The sequence below is a fragment of the Schistocerca gregaria genome, chromosome 4 (assembly GCF_023897955.1).
Source record: "Schistocerca gregaria isolate iqSchGreg1 chromosome 4, iqSchGreg1.2, whole genome shotgun sequence".
Taxonomy (NCBI): domain Eukaryota; kingdom Metazoa; phylum Arthropoda; class Insecta; order Orthoptera; family Acrididae; genus Schistocerca; species Schistocerca gregaria.
Window position 1 is genome coordinate 319,524,345 of NC_064923.1, and position 19,500 is coordinate 319,543,844.

A 19,500-nucleotide genomic window follows, 5' to 3' on the forward strand; every position below is an offset into this window, starting at 1 on the left:
GCAGGAAGATCTGCAGCGGATAGGCACTTGGTGCAGGGAGTGGCAACTGATCCTTAACAGAGACAAATGTAATGTATTGCGAATACATAGAAAGAAGAATCCTTTATTGTATGATTATATGATAGCGGAACAAACACTGGTAACAGTTACTTCTGTAAAATATCTGGGACTATGCGTACGGAACGATTAGAAGTGGAATGATCATATAAAATTAATTGTTGGTAAGGTGGGTACCAGGTCGAGATTCATTGGGAGAGTCCTTTGAAAATGTAGTCCATCAACAAAGGAGGTGGCTTACAAAACACTCGTTCGACCTATACTTGAGTATTGCTCATCAGTGTGGGATCCGTACCAGAACGGGTTGACGGAGGAGATAGAGAAGATCCAAAGAAGAGTGGCGCGTTTCGTCACAGGGTTATTTGGAAACCGTGATAGCGTTACCAAGATATTTAGCAAACTCAAGTGGCAGACGCTGCAAGAGAGGCGCTCTGCATCGTGGTGTAGCTTGCTCGCCAGGTTTCAAGAGGGTGCGTTTCTGGATGAGGTATCGAATATATTGCTTCCCCCTACTTATACCTCCCGAGGAGATCACGAATGTAAAATTAGACATATTAGAGCGCGCGCGGAGGCTTTCAGACAGTCGTTCTTCCCGCGAACCATACGCTACTGGAACAGGAAAGGGAGGTAATGACAGTGGCACGTAAAATGCCCTCCGCCACACACCGTTGGGTGGCTTGCGGAGTATAAATGTAGATGTAGATGTAGGCAGTAAAAATCATTTCATGAATGAATGATTGTTGCTTGTCGGTGGCTGTAGCCGAAGAGACATTTAACTGTGGCACTGTGCAATGTTCCTGTTTAACACTCCTGTAAGAACATTTTGACAAAATATCAGAATATAGAGCAATTACATATTCAGTAATGACGCAAAAGACGTAAATTATGAGTCATACTTATACATTTGCTAACGAAGGCTTTTGATAGAGTATATTCTTAAAACGGGATAAACATGAGGTTATATTTCCTGGAGTAGGTTTTAAGGCGCGTGGGTTTCCTCATTACCTAATAGATCCAACCGAAAATGTTCGGAAACCAGATTTTATATCTGAGAAAATGGTTCAAATGGCTCTAAGCACTATGGGACTTAACAGCTGAGGTCACCAGTCCCCTAGACTTAGAACTACTTAAACCTAACCAACCTAAGGACATCACACACATCCACGCCCGAGGCAGTATTCGAACCTGCGACCGTTTATATCTGAGATGTTTCATCATTAATTAACATTTTCTTTCTAATGTGACACATCTTTTTCTGAAAATAGATTTATTTTGTTCAGGATTGCAATACACCATATTATTCCCCAATGTTTTGGCTAAAAGTGGCGGCCTTACGCCACCTTGCTAGGAGTGCCTGTATGCCAACACGGTACTGGTCGACGTCGGAGCCAGCGTCTTGTTGCATCAAGAACTTCACAACATCCACGTACTGCTTTCTGCAGAGTGCTTCCGTTGTTGGGCCAAAGAGATGGAAGTGGGAAGGTGGGAGATGTGGGCTGTAGGGTGGATGAGGAAGAACACTTCAATGAAATTTTGTGAGCTCCTCTCGGATGTCGGGTGTGCAGACTTGTGTGAGGCCGTACGTTGTGCTGGAGAAGTTGGTTTGCATTTTTCTGTCGACGAACCCGCTGAAGCTGTTCTTGTTTCCTGTAGATAGCACAATACACTTAAAAGCTAATCCCAGAAGACCGTTGCCATGACTTTACTGGCTGAGGGTGCGTATTTTAACTTCTTCTTCGGAAGAGAGGTGGTTTGTGACGGCACTCCGTGGATTGCGGTTTTGTTTCCGATTCAAAGTGATGAACCTATGTCTCAGCGCCTGAGACGGTGATCAACAAAAAATTGTCATCAGCAGCCTCGTCACTCTCAATCAGTTCCGCACAGATGGTCCCTCGTTGCTCTTTATGGTCTTCTGTTAGGCGGGCACACACCTTTGAGTATTCCAGCTCTTGGGCGGATGTGTCACCAGTACCAATAGAGGCGGCCAATTGAGTAGCGGTGTTTGTGTTTGTAGTCCGTCGATTAACTCGAACAGGTGTGTTCGCACGTTCCGACACTGCAGGAGTCAAAGCCGTGTGCGACCGGCCGACACGTCGGAGATCGGATAGATTGCACGTCCTTAATGCGATGATGACAGAGGCCTCGCCCATCGAATGACCGTGCTTTTGTTCACCAGGTCTCCGTAGACATTTTGCAAGCGCCTATGAATATCTGCGATGTTCTGGTTTTCTGCCAAAAGAAACACTATGACAGGTGTGCTTGGAAAACATCTGGAGAGGTCTGAAAAACAGGCTGTCGAAAGTCCAGAAGAACAACATAATAATCATCATGGGAGACTTAAACCCAACAAGTTAAGGATAAATCAATCCGATAGGAAACTATCCAGCTTATAAAAGAACTAACACAAATGGTTCACGATTGGTAGGTATTTACAAGTCATTCGATCTTAAAATCTTGACAACGCACCTCAAAAAACTACCCAAAAACCAAAAAAATAGATTTCACTAAACCCCAACTTGGCAGAGTTTGTCATGTTGCCATCTCCAAATGTAAATTTGTAAGGCGGCCATGTCATTATGATTTTTGAAAGTAATCTGTGTGCACATCAGAGAGAGAGCAAGTTATGTTACTGTTAATCTACCTCTGGTCTTGTTGTGGCACGGTATTTGCCTCTGTGCAGTCTGATACATTCTTAGTTGAAGGGTGTTAGGTGAAGGACGTATTCACTAGTGCCGTCTTGACTTGTGATTGTATCTGTTAGTTGAAGGAATACTTATTGTAAAGGATTGTAGGTACGAATACGATGTATATGCTGGAAAGCGAAAAGAATATAAATTTCGACTCATGTTATTACTTTTGAAAACAAGAAATTAGGGGTAAGACAGCAGCGTTGCGCAGCTAGTTTCCTGGAATGATTATTGTCAGCTAGTTAACTTGCTCAGAGCTGAGAGAAACACCAGCCCAGTTCCCTGAGTCATGCATTAAAACATCAGCTGATTAAGCTGCTTGGTTTTCCTGTTAATATTGTACACTATTCAAATCATTGTTCACTTTGTTAAGCATAATATTGTTCAGACCAATGTTATGTGTGAAGATCATACAAAATATTACCTTATCTTTGTGAATACTTACTTCATTTTAAAACCGTTGTCCTAGAAATAGTTATTCTCCCCATGCCACTGTTTAAAGAAGGTTTACCATTAGGCATTACTACATTGTACCATATGGTATGCAATAGTTTGATTTATGTTTGGAAATTTTATTTAAAAGTATAAATCTAGCTTGGTCTCTGCTTGCTTGTAGTTTGCTGTAGTGCTTTCCAAAAATCTGGAAAAATTTTATGAAGACGCAAGGTAAGTGGAATTTTTGATGAGGGCCAGATAATTGTTTTACTTTAGTTGCGCTTTTAATATAAAGTCTATATGTGTTCAGACCACTTATAGTTCAATTCAAATTAAGTTCTGTTTAGTCAAAGGTTACATTACCAGTTTATGATGGATGACAGTTTGTGGGCACATAGTTTTGGTGATGTAGGTTTTTGTAGGGAGGGAGGTAAAACTGGGCCAAGTTTCATACAGAAACATATAATGGGGAATGGGGAACTTAAAGTTTCAAGAAATCTAGAAAATTAGATTCAAGAGAAGGATGGAACTTGATTCAGATCACTACTCAATTGACATCTGCATGAGTTTTATTATAAAACATAAAGTCATGAAATAAAGTGGTATTACAAAGAGAATTAATAATTAAACTTTGAAGTAAAAAGAATGCGATTTGCAAAAGACGCTGTAGGAAGAACACACTGAAGCCAACAAGTTTGCGGAAAGAATTAACACACTACATTTGAAATAGCTCCAGAGAAGAGGAAAGACAGCACAGATGGTACAATAATAAATGTGAGCAAGCACTTAGACAGAAAAGAAAGCTTGTAACGACTGGTGTAGCAGGAAAACGAACAGTAATCGGAAACTCTATCCATTTAGAGAAATAGCGAACAGATAAAGTTACTCAGGCCTGAAAGAGAAGCAGCTTGAAGGAAACGCAGAACACTTTAAAGATGTAATATAAGAGACTACTACAAAGAATTCAAGAACTGCATGCCTGGGTGCATTCCACAACCGCTGTGCTTCAGAAAAGAAAATGGAGGGCTCAACTGAACGCTGAAGAAAACTACGAGTTACTGGCAGAACATTTCTAAAAGCTATTGGGGTTCGGGAAACAAACCAAACGACGGGAATTCCAAGATAATATCCAAAATCAAAATCAAGCATCAGTGTCGTTAAAAATTGTATCAGCCAATTAGAGCACAACAGAGTCCAGGTGAAGATGGCCTCAAAGCAGAAATTCTAACAGCTAATGGAGACGAAGGTGTCACAACTACGAAAGAAAAAGTTGACACGGTCTGGGATACAGAAATTTTTTTAGAAAACTGGAAGTTTAGATTAATTCACCCAATTCATAATAAGGGGACAAAAAAGATACAAATAATGACATAGAAATTACATTACTATCCTTACATTACAAAATCCATCGAAAGTTGCTCTGGATGTATCAAATCTTTGATTAGATAAACTAACTGGAGAGAAAGAGGCTGGATTTAGGAGTAACATTCAGTTCGGAGCAAATTCTAATGGTTAAACAAACAATTTGGTAGATGGAAATATCAAATAGAAGATAACGTTAATATTTGTTGATTTAAACAAATCATTTGATTCTATAGACAAACACCCTCTCCTCAGAAATTCTGTAGGAATTTTCAGTAGACAAAAAACTCAGGAAATAACTAGACAAACCCTTACAAACAAGGTATCTAAAGTTAAATTTCATGGAACAATATGTAGTTCCTTCCAAATTGTATGAAGAGTCAGGCAAGGAAACGAATTCTCATTATTTTTATTCAACTGAATGCTGGAGAAAATTACAAAATGCAGGAAAATAGAGGAATAAAATCAAAATGTTAATAACCACATAATATTGGGCAGATCGATAGAAGCATTAAATTATTTGGCCTTTTCAGGCGATCTTGTAATGATTGATAGTATGTCAGAGAAGAACAGAACTTCTGAGGGAAACAGCTGAGAATTCAGGTCTACAAATATTGCTTGAGAAGTCAGAATACGTGACCAATGAAAGTAAATAACGAAAAATTTTCGAAACGAATTATGGCAACATCAAGAAAACAGGCACTTCAAAGCTCTGGGTGAAAATGTAAACATAAAAAGTAAAAGAAGCAGTTAAAATCAGGAGCAAAAAATGAAATTAGCATAAATGAAATGGAGAAAACTGTAAATAAACAATGTTTTTCTAAAGATGTTAAATTAAAAATTATACACAGTTGTAGAATGAAAAGTTCTCTATGTGTTCAAAACACTGATTTATCTGGATACGAAAGAGTATTAGATTTAGGATAAATAAGAGGAAGAATCCTGCGAAAAATCTTAGGTTCTTTCAAGAAGAGAGATGGCAACTTGGTTTTAGAGACAAAATAAGGAAATATACGCATTCTGACCTAAAATAACAGATGAGCTCAGGGAAAGACATGTTATGCTCCACAGGCACGAAGAAAGAGAGATTAACAAAGAAGATCCACACATGCCTCCAAAAGAGGAAAACAGGCAGAAAAAATGCATTGAGAGCAAGACAAAAAAAGGACTTAGAGGAAATGCAGATTAAAGAAGACATCTCGCTCAACACAGACAAATTCAGGCTAGAAGTCAAGAAATTCAAGGCTTACTGGACGCTAAAACAAACAGAAAAACTATTGGTCTCAAACGGTCAGGTGAGAGGGAAAGAGTTTTTTCCGAGACAATGAAAGAGTTTTGGGGGAAGATGAAGGAAAATATATATAAATAGTTATTTTAAGTGCTACTTTGTTGGCTTGTGACGATGTAAAAAGAATATTACAAAAACATTTGATGTGTCTTTGAACGCTTTTCGAAATCATGTAACGCAGCTGAGATGTTAATACATTATTGATGTCAGAAGACCACTGAGTGAAACTCCACGAGACAAGTATCTTCTACTACTGTTTAAAACTAAGGCTATGAATTAAACACTGAACTTGAAATTCTCAATTGGCTTCTAATTTGCTGTACATGATTTCAAGCATCATTCAGAGGTGCGTCAAACGTTTCTCCAAGCTGTTTTATTTCTTACTTTTAAACAAATCATTTCACAAAAAATTGATTGTTCTTTTATTTCAGTTTTTTTAATTTTCAATTTTTGTTCAGAAAGTAGGAAATATAATGGACTTAAATATCGAATGGTTTTCTATTGTTATCAAGAGTGTATAGATGAAGTGTTTCAGTGTATGCTTTGATTTGATGTTACCTGAAGTTTCATTTACAGACCAGCAGTAGTTCGTTAAATATTTCAATTTTCCCTCAAAACGCAAATTAATTTTAAATCATTATTTTTGTCATTACTACACTGATTACTTTCAAGCTACTAAATTTTTCTTTGCAAAACTAGACCTCACGTTTGTCAGTCTGATTCATTTGTTCATATGCCACTGTTCATTTGTCTAACAAATTCTGACAAAAATCCATTGTGCAATTTTTAGGGAACCTTGTTTCCTCTCTACACAGATATTCGACCAACAAATACAATGAACATATGGATTTTTGAGCTTTTGTTGCTGTCGTTGAATGGCCCACAACCTGAAAGTGTTTCGTTCCAAAGAAAATGTTGTATCTTTGGGAAGTCGTTCAGGTGACATTAAGATGGGACAATTTACTTTTTCTGCCTTCCACAATGTTCAACAAATCATCTGATATCCACGAGAGCATTTAATTCCCGCAAAGCAATATTTGTTTGTAACAAAAGTCTTTATACATGCAGGATAAAATTTACTATTATAAAATAAAATCTAGCTACTTTTGCGTTTGTTTTACTTATAACGCGTCATTTACACAACTGTACAAAATAGTAAAAATGAAATGAAGACGTTATTATGTTATACGACATTTCTGTTGGTGGATCATTTTGTAAAGAGTATGCTAAAAGTGAGAACCATTTCCGTCAAGACACTTCCACACGCTGCATTGCTGAGGAACTCTTTGCTCGGTTTGTTTGCAGCTGTAATTCAATTTCTCATTCCTCTGCAGGCATTGTGGGACCATCGTGTAAACCAAATGCTTTACATAACCCCAATAGAAGAATAAATAACCTGAGGTCGGGCAATGGTACCGGATGCCTCTGAATAGGGCCGTATCTTCCCGCTGGTTGGTTTGGAAATAAGTGGCATAAGAACTCCATCATGTTGGAATCACATCGTTTGACGAGTCCGGAAGGGCAAAGTTTTTAACACCGAAGGTAAAGTATTAATAAAAAAGTGATGCGCTTTTTACCACTCAGCGTACCATCTACGAAATAAGGGCCGATCACGTGCTCTCCATTTATGCCAATCTACACATTTGCACTCCACCGTCGTTTCTTGGATACCTGACCCAGTCAATGCGGGTTTTTTCTTGACAAGTAGCACTTGTTTCTCTTATTTACATTCCTGCGAAACAGTAAACAATACATTGTCCACAAAATTATTCCCTTGCTGCAGAACCCACTAACAGTATTTAAACCGATGTTGGAAATCACTGCCATTTAACTGATATAGAAAATAAGGAACTGGTGATATTCGTTTTTACGAAGAATACCCAAAACAAAGATATGATTAATTGCACGGCTTCTTCCTGGGAATCGTGCTGCATACAGCACTGCTGCTCTTGCACGATAGTGATATTCATTGTAAATTCAACGCTTTGCCAACAAAAATTTCATTAGTAAATATCATTGTACTCCTGGAAATGGTTTTTGCATTACTAAAGATTAGATTATGTTGACATTATACAAGCAGTACACTGTAAACGAATTGCAGCATTCCTCAAAACAAAAGTACATAGACAGTGGTCTAACTGCTGTTCAAGTTCTGACTCAATCTGGCATTCTTGATCAAAACCACCACTCTCGAATGTTTGGGACCACAAGCTAGTGTTTGGACCAACTACCATGGCAAACATAGAATAAATGTGATTTGATACTGCTATAGTAGCGTAATTGTAACAGTGTGTGTGTGTGTGTGTGTGTGTGTGTGTGTGTGTGTGTGTGTGTGAATGAGACGTACGAGAAGGATGGCCATATGGGCAAAGCATTACATTCGAAATAAGATAACATTAGAACTGTGTTTGCATTTGACTGTATGTGTAATATCCTTTTCACTCCTGTTCACCAGTACTGTAGGCCTTTCCTTTTTCATGACGATAGACTATTACAATCTGAAGATATCCTTGTAAGGTGAAGACTGTTTAACTATAAAATTAATACTGTAGAACAACCATAATTTAGGGCTTTTTATTTATACGGTTTGCTTCCTTATAATATTTTTATTGTTGTCAAACGTTTTCCAGTGAAGGTTTGTATCTTAAAGATAAGAAATGTGAAAAAAACTGTACTACAGATCTGACTCTCTGGAGTTCGCCTGCCTTATTTCTTCATTAATCGTCTCCCGTGTCAACACACTCCATTGTTAAACGGGCTGAAAAATGGGGGGATGGAAGTTCAGCACTGACTACTATAAATGATGTAGCCGACAGTTGCACAGTTGCCTTTCACTATTCTTTACTCTCACTGTTCACTACCCCCAAATATTACACAGTTATAAGACCAGTTTACTATTGGTAAATGTTAATAGGTTGCAGGCAAACATCGGCATGCTGCTACAATAGGTTGCTGTTGACCATCTATGAGTAGTAAAAATCTAACCACATAGTTCACAGATCTTGCAGAATAATATGGTACGTGTGACATTATTTCTCAAATAACGTGAACAGACATTGTCATTACTTGATCTAACACACAGCCTATTTGTGATACAGTAATTCCATTGTTAAGTTAATGCATTGTTTTTACTCTAACTGATACAGACTTCCTGTCTGAAAATCAGTTGTGGACTGGCAGCCTTGGGACCAAGCATTGGGCCTTTATATATCCTCACAATAATAGGTACTGAAACTAGACATTGTTTCATGTTTAATTTACAGAAATTGCAATTAAAACATAACTCATTCAATGAACTGAATACATCGAAAAATACCTCCTTTTTGACAGTTCCTCCTATTACAATCGTTGCTCAAAATATTTGTTGAAATCATCAAATTAACAGATATAGTTAGGCAAACAATATTTTTGACAAATCTGGTAATTAATTTGGAATTAATTATGGTCTGGCTTTGATAATATGTTTTCCAATTGAGCCAAGTAAACATTTTAAGAATTCTAGTAGTTCTTCTTCCAAATGTTCATAATTAGTGCACAATTTGTATTTGTTTATAAGTCAACAATAGAATTTAAGTCACAAATCGATTACTAGTTTCACCCTATAATAAAAGATATTAACTAGGAACAGTCAAAATAAATTAGGAAATTGATTACATAAATAAAACTAAGAACAAAATTAAATCTGGAGCTATATTTCTAAATCTGGAGAGCCAACCTTTCTCTTTTATTAAAATACAGATTAGACTCTTGTATGTTAATGGTGATTAGTCAGAAATTAGAAAATGAATTTAAGGAGACAGATGGTAAAACAAGAGAGGAAGTAAAGAGATCCCAGCTTGCTTCATGACATTAGCCCCTCATTGGAGTGAACAGATTGATATTGCAAATAGCTAAGTGGGCATTTCAATGATCACAAGTGACCCCAGAAAGTGGGTTTAACCTCCTGTACACAAATTAATATTACATATGAAATCTCCTTACCAACAACTACAGTACTTGCGTTTTCTAATTCCTACTTACATGAAATGGCCATATGAAAATACCCATACAAAATAGTACATAAATGCTGAGATTTTGAATCACTTTCACACTCTTTGATAGGTTACCAGTAGCACCAATAATATTTATTCCCGAAACATGCATCACTACTATACCCTACGTGTTCTCAATGGATTCAAGAAATGCCTGTGAAATGCCATTCAAATCACTATCACTGACAAGTAAGCACTTAAGATGTATACCTTGTACACGTGCTGTTAATACAGGGTAACACACTTCCCTTTTAACTTACCATGTGATCTTCTTCATACAATAGATCCTCATTGATCCTTTCTCTGGAAAAACTATCATCCTGCTTACCAAAATAATTATCAGACACAGTCAAATGACAGATATCAGGATCCTCTTCCTCATTACCACCCTCAAACTCTAATCCTAACTCTTCATTAGGCATAATATTATCCTCCTTTATTCTTTCTTTACTTAACACAATGCCATTATTATCAATTATAAATTCAAAGACTTCATTCACATCACTAGTGGATTCTTCACTGCTATCATCATTACAACTAGTCAGAATCAGACCCACAGTCACTTTCATTGTCCTTAAATACTTGTCTAATTAGTTGATCCTTGTTTCCAGTATTAGACCACAGAGCAAAATACCTCAACTCTTTATGTACTCTTAAAAATTTACTATCCATTTAGACACTCTGGACATCCTGAGTACAAGAAACACACTGTTTCATCACTTAATTTTGTTATAGTAACTGCCTCCTCTCACTTTACAGGATAAACATTGGTACATGCACCATCATTCAACATCTCACTAGAATTAGAATTTACACTAGGCTTACAAGTATCATTTACATTACCCTTGACTGTGATTACAGCACATTTATATGCATGTAACTCTTCATCATTACCTTCTCTAGTGTGAGCCAAAACTGGAGCATTATCTAGTTTAATTTGTGTGACCCAGAATTAAAATCAACTCCTCTATTTCTGCTACTTGAATTTCTCCTACCATTTCTGTGCCCATTCTGGTTATCCTCCACCCAACCATTCATTGAATTACTACTATAATTAGTCTATTCATCCTACTTACCCGAAATTCTCTCCCTGATTCATTACTATCATCAAAATTCTTCCTACTATCTTCCACTGAGGACTCCACCCATTCCACTTTATTGACATAATTCAAAAAATCACTAATATTACCGCTAGGGGCAGGTACAAGCAACTCTCTAACTTTGTGAGGCAACTTAGTTTCTAAACCCATACTTATTGATTCACTACCTAGCTCTTTGTCCAAATATTTCAGTTTGTTTATCCAAAGCCGACAGAAACCTTTCATTCTACCCTTCCTAGAGTCAAATCTCTCCCCTCCCAAAAATGCTCTGCTGCTTCTCTTCGGACCAATCTTCATCTAAAATGTTTTCTTAAAGCTATGCGACGAAGTACAACTATCAGCTACGTCAGCTGCCCAGATATAAGCATCCCCTTTCAAAAAACCTTTCATAAGTGACATTTTCTCTTTGTCATTCCGTGTTTCAGGCAAATCATTAAATTCCCTAATGTTACCCAGTGGACACACTTCCCCATATGGTTCAAAATTATTAAATTCCTTACAACTAACAAATGAAGGACTGTTTGGAACACTACATACTTCATGCCTTAGATTTTGTGGCTCTTCCATCTTATCTCTATTGCAATTTTTCTTCTACCACTACTGCACATTTCTCAGAAGCCTCAGCCCTCCTTCTGTAGTCATCACAAAGCCTCATTTTCTCTTCTACACATTTACTTCTCATTCATATTAATTTCTAATTAGTATTATGTACTGCTTTATTTTTCTTTTCATCACAATTTTTGACTGCTGCCTCAACCTTCTTATTTAATTCTGAAAGATTAGGGGTGACTACCTTAATTTCCTTTTTAATTGCTTTCTTCAGTTAATGCATTAAGGTACTAATGTCTTCTTTCATGCTCAAACTACTTGTAATTTGTCTTAACATCGCATCCAGTTTTCTGTCTGTCCATTTGTCCATGCTGACTGTCACTGCTCGAGTCCTCCACCATAGCCTTAACGATTTGACTCACTTGTGTTTTGTTTTCTTCCATTTCGCTCACATCATCATACAATGTAGATGACACTCATCCACAATAGGATTCTTGTCCCCATCATTCAACGTTACATTCATGTCCAAATTGTAATCACTGTTGCCTACCGAATCAGTCCCCATTAAGTCTCTCTGTTCATTTAAAAACTTAAGCTCTACAACTTTGTTATCAATTACACCACTCCCCCGTTGTCCATTCTCCCCCATCACACTGTCTTGTTTGTAAGGGGCACTCATTATGTATCTCGTAATATAAAGTGGCTTTTTCTATGAATTGCTTTATTTTTATTCACTCATCTCCTGCTGCTGCGCTTGTCAACTTGATTCGTCGTCTGCGCAGCTGCTGCAAATTGTAATTTTCTCAGTGAGGCGAGTTGTTTATCCCTGTCGGCTGTGTCCACCTGTGTGTTGATTGGCTGCTCCTGTACTCAATGGCTGCTTCGACAAAACCCACTCGCTGATTGGGTGTTGCGCCTCACTGTTTAACGGCGGCTACATCAACCCTGATATTTCGAAAATAATTGAATTTCACACTCCCATAGTATTGTCTGTTCACTGCCCTCTACAAATTTCCGATGCCACTTTGTTAAAATCACTGTATTGTAAACCATTCTTGAGTTCACTGCTCAACATTCACGACTCCTTGTTTATTGTGTCCAAATAAAATAGTCCTCACCCAAAAGGGCACCATATATGACGTTCACATGCTTTATTTCTTCGACTGATGGTTCTGAGTGTCGATGCACTCCATTGTTATACGGGCTGAAAAGTAGGGGGATCGAAGTTCAGCACTGACTACCGTAAATGATGTAGCCGATAGTTGCACAGTTGCGTTTCACTGTTCTGTACTCTCACTGTTCACAACCCCCAAATATTACACAGTTATAAGTTCAGTTCACAATTGGTAAATGTTAATAGGTTGCAGGCAAACATCATCATAATGCTACAATAGTTTGCTGTTGAACATCTATGAGTAGTAAAAGTCTAACCAGACAGTTCACAGTTCTCGCAGATTAATGAAGTATGTGTGACATTATTTCTCAAATAACTTGAACAGACATTGTCATTACTTGACCTAATACACAACCTATTTGTGATACAGTAATTCCACTGTTAAGTTAATGCATTGTTTTTACTCTAACTGATACAGACTTCCCGTCTGAAAATCTGCTGTGGACTGACTGTCTTGGGACCAAACATTGGGCCTTTATATATCCTCACAATAATAGGTACTGAAACTAGACATTGTTCGATGTTTAATTTACAGAAATTACAATTAAAACATGAATCATTCAATTAACTGAATACATCGGAAGATATCTCCTTTTTGACAGTTCCTACTGTTACAATGGTTGCTCCAAATATTTGTTTAAATCATTAAATTAACAGATATAGTTACGCAAACAATGCTTTTAACAAATCTGGTAATTACTTTGGAGTTAATTATAGACTGGCTTCCCTAATATGTTTTCCAATGAAGCCAAATAAACACTTTATGAAACCTAGCAGTTCTCCTTCCAAATGCTTATAATTAGTACACAATTTGAATTTGTTTATAAGTCAACAATAGAATCTAAGTCACAAAACAATTACGGCTTTCACCCTGTAATAAAAGATATTAACTAGGAACAGTCAAAATGAATTATGAAATTGATTACATAAACAAAACTAAGAAGAAAATTAGATCTGGTGCTATATTTCTTATGCCTGAGGGCCAAACTTTCTCTTTTATGAAAATGGAGATTATATTTATTTATGTTTATGGTAATTAGTCAAAAATGAAATAATTAAGTTAAGAAGACAGATGGCAAAACAAGAGAGGAGGTAAAGAGATCCCAGCTTGCTTTATCACAACTCGAGAGGGTAGATCTTGATTAAATTTAGAAACAAATTAATTAATTAAAAGGTTATGAAAAGCTTATGTTCTACATTGACATGTACATTATTTCTCTGCAACACACATCTAACTATTTGGCAGGTTCTTCATACAACCAGTTTCAGACTATTTCTCGACTGTTCAGTATATTGTAGTATTCCCTTTTGTGACCAAGCTCTACTATCATACATATTAATAAAAAACGAACATTTATAGTAATTAAGTACTATTGTAAAATTACTTGCTGAGCAGAGGTGTATTGAACGCAGGAACTGCACTGATATATGCGCTCCACGCTATACTTCTTCACTGTCTTTATTCTGTGGTTAACTCCCTCAATATGAATATCGGATTTTTTTGATGGATGTAAGTTTGAGTTGAGCTCTGTCTGTAAACTTGTGGATTTCTGAACCAAGTTTTACGTTGAAATGTGGACAGAAGTTGTAAGAAGGCGAATGAGGAATTAATACAGTGTTATCCATGTAATTATAGAGATGCAAGAATTGAAAGACCAACAAACTGTCTCTATCGTGTCATTGCTTGTGAGACGAAGTTTCAATTCTGTCCCTACCCATTTCACTAATCAGTCAAAAAGATTCCAGATCGATGGGTTGGGCGTGACATGCAGATGCCAATTCAGTGGCTGAGCCTACAGAACAGTCACTTGTCCGAGTGTTGTCCAGAAATTACGTTCTGATCCTTTCCGAAATGATGACCACGGTGAAAATCAGAAATTTTTTATTGGCAACTGTTAGCTTCCACCTACTGTTTTACGTAGTCGCCCCTCCGACTTAGGCGTCCGTCATAGCTTTGTGCCAACTTCCCAATATCCTCGACATAAACGATACCTACCTGTGTTCTCCACCAATTCTCCACGCTGGTTTGCAGCTCGTTGTTTGGGCCAAAATGTTGTCTTCATACGAGTGGTTCATGATGCCAGAGATGAAAATCAGGAGGAGCCACGTTTAGGCTGTATGGTGGGTGATCAAACATTTACCATCGCAAACGCTGCAGGAGTGTCTTCATTACCCCTGCAGTGTGAGGCCGAGAACTATAATGAAGAGAGCCATGCATAGCAATTACGTTATGTGGGGTTGCATGAAATCAGGCGAAATCTCTCGACAGGCATCCATACTTGGCGTGAGACACTTTGCTAGGCAACTTTACAGGTTCAATGTGCGCTCAGAACTGCGAAGCGCAAAGTTATGCAATGGACGGGCATACAAGAGACGCTGCTCAAAATATCTGTGCAAAATTTCACTGGATTTCCGTTCTGATTTCAATTGCGCGCCCGATCGGAAATTACTTTCTGCACATGTGCCATATTTCTCTAAGACAACTTCCAACTTCCATATTCGGACACACCATGGACAAAGTGTAGTTCACTGGCCAAACTAATCTGCTTCTATTCCACGGTCATCGAGAAAGGGAACATTCACGTATTTCATGATTGGAAATTGGGTTAATTATTATATGAGTATTGTTGGTAGGGCGTTTTGCCGCTCTCGAACAGCACATGGGAAAAATGAAACGTAAATCCTTCCGAGCGAGCTTTGTTATCTCATATTTTATCACAATGGTCATCTCTTTCAGTGTAGTGCAGGCAGTCTCTTTAGCAGATTTTCTGCATGTTCTAAATGTTCTGCCAATAAAATGAAGTCTCTGATTCAACATTTAAGTTGTTCATAATTGTAATTGCTAGGTATTTAGTTGAATCGACAATCTTTAATTTTTGAATCGTTTATCGTGTAACTGAAATTTAAAGGAAACTTTGTATTAGTGGTGTGGAGAATCACACATTTTTTATTATTTAGGGTGACTTTTCGCACTATGCATATTTCTCGTCTAAACCATTCTGAAATTCTGATGGCTTTACTAGAAGGTAAAAGACTGCATCGTCTGCAAGCAGACTAAGAGAGCTGCTCAGATTGTCTCCTAAATACACACATAAAAAAAGTTTTGCCTCACCTCGGTTCCGAGAGTTCTGGAAACTGTACAGAAAATTGGATTAGAGATCAACATAAACATCATTTTCGGCCTTTTTATTGTTCACGAGAACCACAAATTGTATGCTGTACCACCATACAGCGAGACCTTCAGAGGTGGTCATCCACTTTGCTGTACACACCGGTACCTCTAATACCCAGTAGCACGTTCTTTTGCATTGATGAATGCCTGTATCGTCGTGGCATACAATCCACAAGTTCATTAAGGCACTATTGGTCCAGATTGTCCCACTCCTCAACGGCGATTTGGTGTAGATCCCTCAGAGTGGTTGGTGCGTCACATCGTACATAAAGAGCCCTTTTCAAACTATCCCAGGCATGTTCGATAGGGTTCATGTCCGGAGAACATGCCGCCCACTCTAGTCGAGCGATGTCGTTACGCTGAAGGGAGTCATTCACAAGACGTACACGATGAGGGCGCGAATTGCATGCTTGCACTGTCGGTCGGAGGATGGCATTCACGTATCGTACAGCTGTTACGGCGCCTTCCATGACCACCAGCGGCGTACGTCGGCCCCACATACTGCCATCCCAAAACTGCATGGAACCTCCACCTTGGGCACTCGCTGGACAATGTGTCTAAGGCATTCAGCCTGACCTGGTTGCCTCCAAACATGTCTCCGACGCTTGTCTGGTTGAAGGCATATGCGACACTCATCAGTGAAGAGAACGTGATGCCAATCCTGAGCGGTCCATTCGGCATCTTGTTGGGCCCATCTGTACCGCGCTGCATGGTGTCGTGGTTGCAAAGATGGATCTCGCCATGGACGTCGGGAGTGAAGTTGTGCATCATGCAGCCTACCTGTATTGTGCACAGTTTCAGCCGTAACACGATGTCCTGTGGTTGCAAGAAAAGCAGTATTCAACATGGTGGCGTTGCTGTCAGGGTTCCACCGAGCCATAATCTATAGGTAGCAGTCATCCACTTTAGAGTAGTAGACCTTGGGCGGCCTGAGCGAGGCATGCCATCGACAGTTCCTGTCTCTCTGTATCCCCTCCCTGTCCGAACAACACCACTTTGGTTCACTCCGAGATACCTGGACACTTCCCTTGTTGAGAGCTCTTCCTGGCACAAGTAACAATGAGGACATGATCGAACCGCGGTATTGACCGTCTAGGAATGGTTGAACTACAGACAATACAAGCCGTGTTACTCCTTCCTGGTGGAATGACTGGAACTCATCCGCTGTCGGACGCCCTCCGTCGAATAGGCGCTGCTCATGCATAGTTGTTTACATCTCTGGCGGGTTTAGTGACATCTCTGAACAGTCAAAGGGACTGTGTTTGTGATTCAATATCCACAGTCAACGTCTATCTTAAGGAGTTCTGGTAACTGGGGTGACACCAAAACTTTTTTTGATGTATGTATTTCATGTACAGTGCGTCCATAATTAATGTTCAAGTTTCAAAACACTGTAGAAAGAGCATGAAGTTAAATTTATCTTTTTGACGCGCGGTGAAACGTCATGGCACAAGAAAATGTAACTAAAATTTTACCAATAGATGGCGCTGAACGCGTCTTAACGGAAATGAGCTCGGCTACAGATGACAGATGAATCAAAATTCGACAGCAATTCGAGTTGCACACTGCGCCATCGTACTGTTCATGTGCATGACTGCACAGTTTCGGCGGCAACAGTTGTGGCACTGGTAGTTAGTTAAGCCCATTCACCACAACAAGGTCGCACAACATCGGATGGAAAAACCTGTTTTTAATTTTCCTGAAACCAAAAACCACATAAAAAGCAAAATGACATCGCTGTTTTACTGTCTTGGGGCTAACAACCGCATAAAAGACAAAATGATATCTTTTTCTAATTGTCCTGAGAGAGGCGCGTGACATGTGGAGTATGCTATATACCGTTTTCTGGCACAAGTTGGCATCGAGAAACAGCTTATGCCACAATATGCACAAGCTCTGCTGGATGGTCCTGCTGTTTTCGTCGGTTGTAGACTTAATTTTAGTTTAGATATAAACGATACGTTTGGTCATGGTAACGGATGGTTTACTGTTGCCATTGTTCGAGGAGGTACTGGAGTACCAAGTGTTGCTGGACTTGAAAGTTTTGTTGACAGAGACATTATTGCCTTTCGCACTTACCATATTTCGGAATTAGCTAATAAGGATTTTGGTAAATCTGCACATGTTTCTCCTTCTTCTTTGTCATTGTATACTCGTAACAGGAGGAAAATATCTGTTAACGAATCTGTATTCATTTGGGTTAAAGGCAAAGGTGTATGTGAATATGTAAAGTTTGTTGGTGATTGTACTGTATATTTCCATAAATAAATTTTGTTTTTTCCAAACTCGGGGCTCACGTTTAGAATGCTTTGCGCAACGTGTGCCTACAATTCAGCTACGATAGTAACTGAAACACTGAACAGAACGTCTTTCAGGTAACGCCACAGGCAGAGGTCAAATGAATGAAGTTCAGGTCACGTGGACGGCCATGCTGTAGGAAAATGACGGTTGATAATTATAGTATTTCCGAAATGCCTCTGCGGCAACTGCTGCACTGGCTGTCCATTGCGCAGGGGCGTCATCTTGCATAAAAATGATGCTACCTACACATCCACGCTATGGGAGTGTTGGAATGACGTTGGTGAGGAAATACTCTCATAGCGCTTACGAGTGGCGGTACAATACAAAGAACCCGAAGGAATCGTCTAGTCAAGAAACAAGGCCCTACAATAAATGGTGCCGTCAACCCGCACCACACAGTCAATATTGCAGAATGACGCGGTACCCATTGATGTGCGTGCAGATTTTCCATTGCCCATGTTCTGCAATTCTGCGTATTGACACCTTCTTGGAGATGGAAATGGACGTCATCCGCCCACAGAATGTTCCATGGCCATTCATTGTCCACCTCCATTCCCACGTTAGCAAGAAATTCCAGGGGGAAGCAACTCCTGAACAAAGGTGTTTTTCTATGGGTTGCAATGTAGGACGTTTTGTAGGATTTTATTGCACCGTGTTCGCAGACATGTCCAACGTTCGGGCAATTCCCCATGTACAGCATGTTTGCACACCACCGCTCGACCCCTCCTGCAATGCTGTGGCTACGTCTTCGACAGGTCCTCTAATCAACTGCTTTCCTTCCTCTGCCAATTTGTACTTGAAAAGTACCTATCTTTTTCTAATTTTGTTATAAATTTCTCCAGATCCTTAGCAGACATCGGACCAACACAGTTTCTCATGCCCTTGAGTGTCTGGAACTTCTGCAGGGCTACTGGAGCACAAGTTACCAATCTTATAAAAGAGCCTTACTAGCAGCGGCCGGTTCTTCATGGAGACAGTAATGTTGGTGTGCTTATTTTGACGCTTAGACCACCATCTGTTGATCACATTTTCATATTTTAGTTTTTGTTCTGTGACGTTTATTCTTGTGTAAATGATACGCTTTCTAATTGTGACGTCATTCTGAGCTGCGGTTCTCTTTATACAGCGGTTTGAAACTGGAACTTTAGTTATGGACACCTTGTAGATTAAGATCGGCAGAGGGTCTGTAACACTACCTTGGAAAGCCCGATACATCACTTTTCACTAGACGACTGTGATTTCTCTGACAAGAAATGATAAGTCACACAGATCTTCTCGTGGCCTTTAATCTAGGACATGCCCATAAGTGAGCTACGTCCTGTTTGCTCCTAGCTCTTCGAGTAC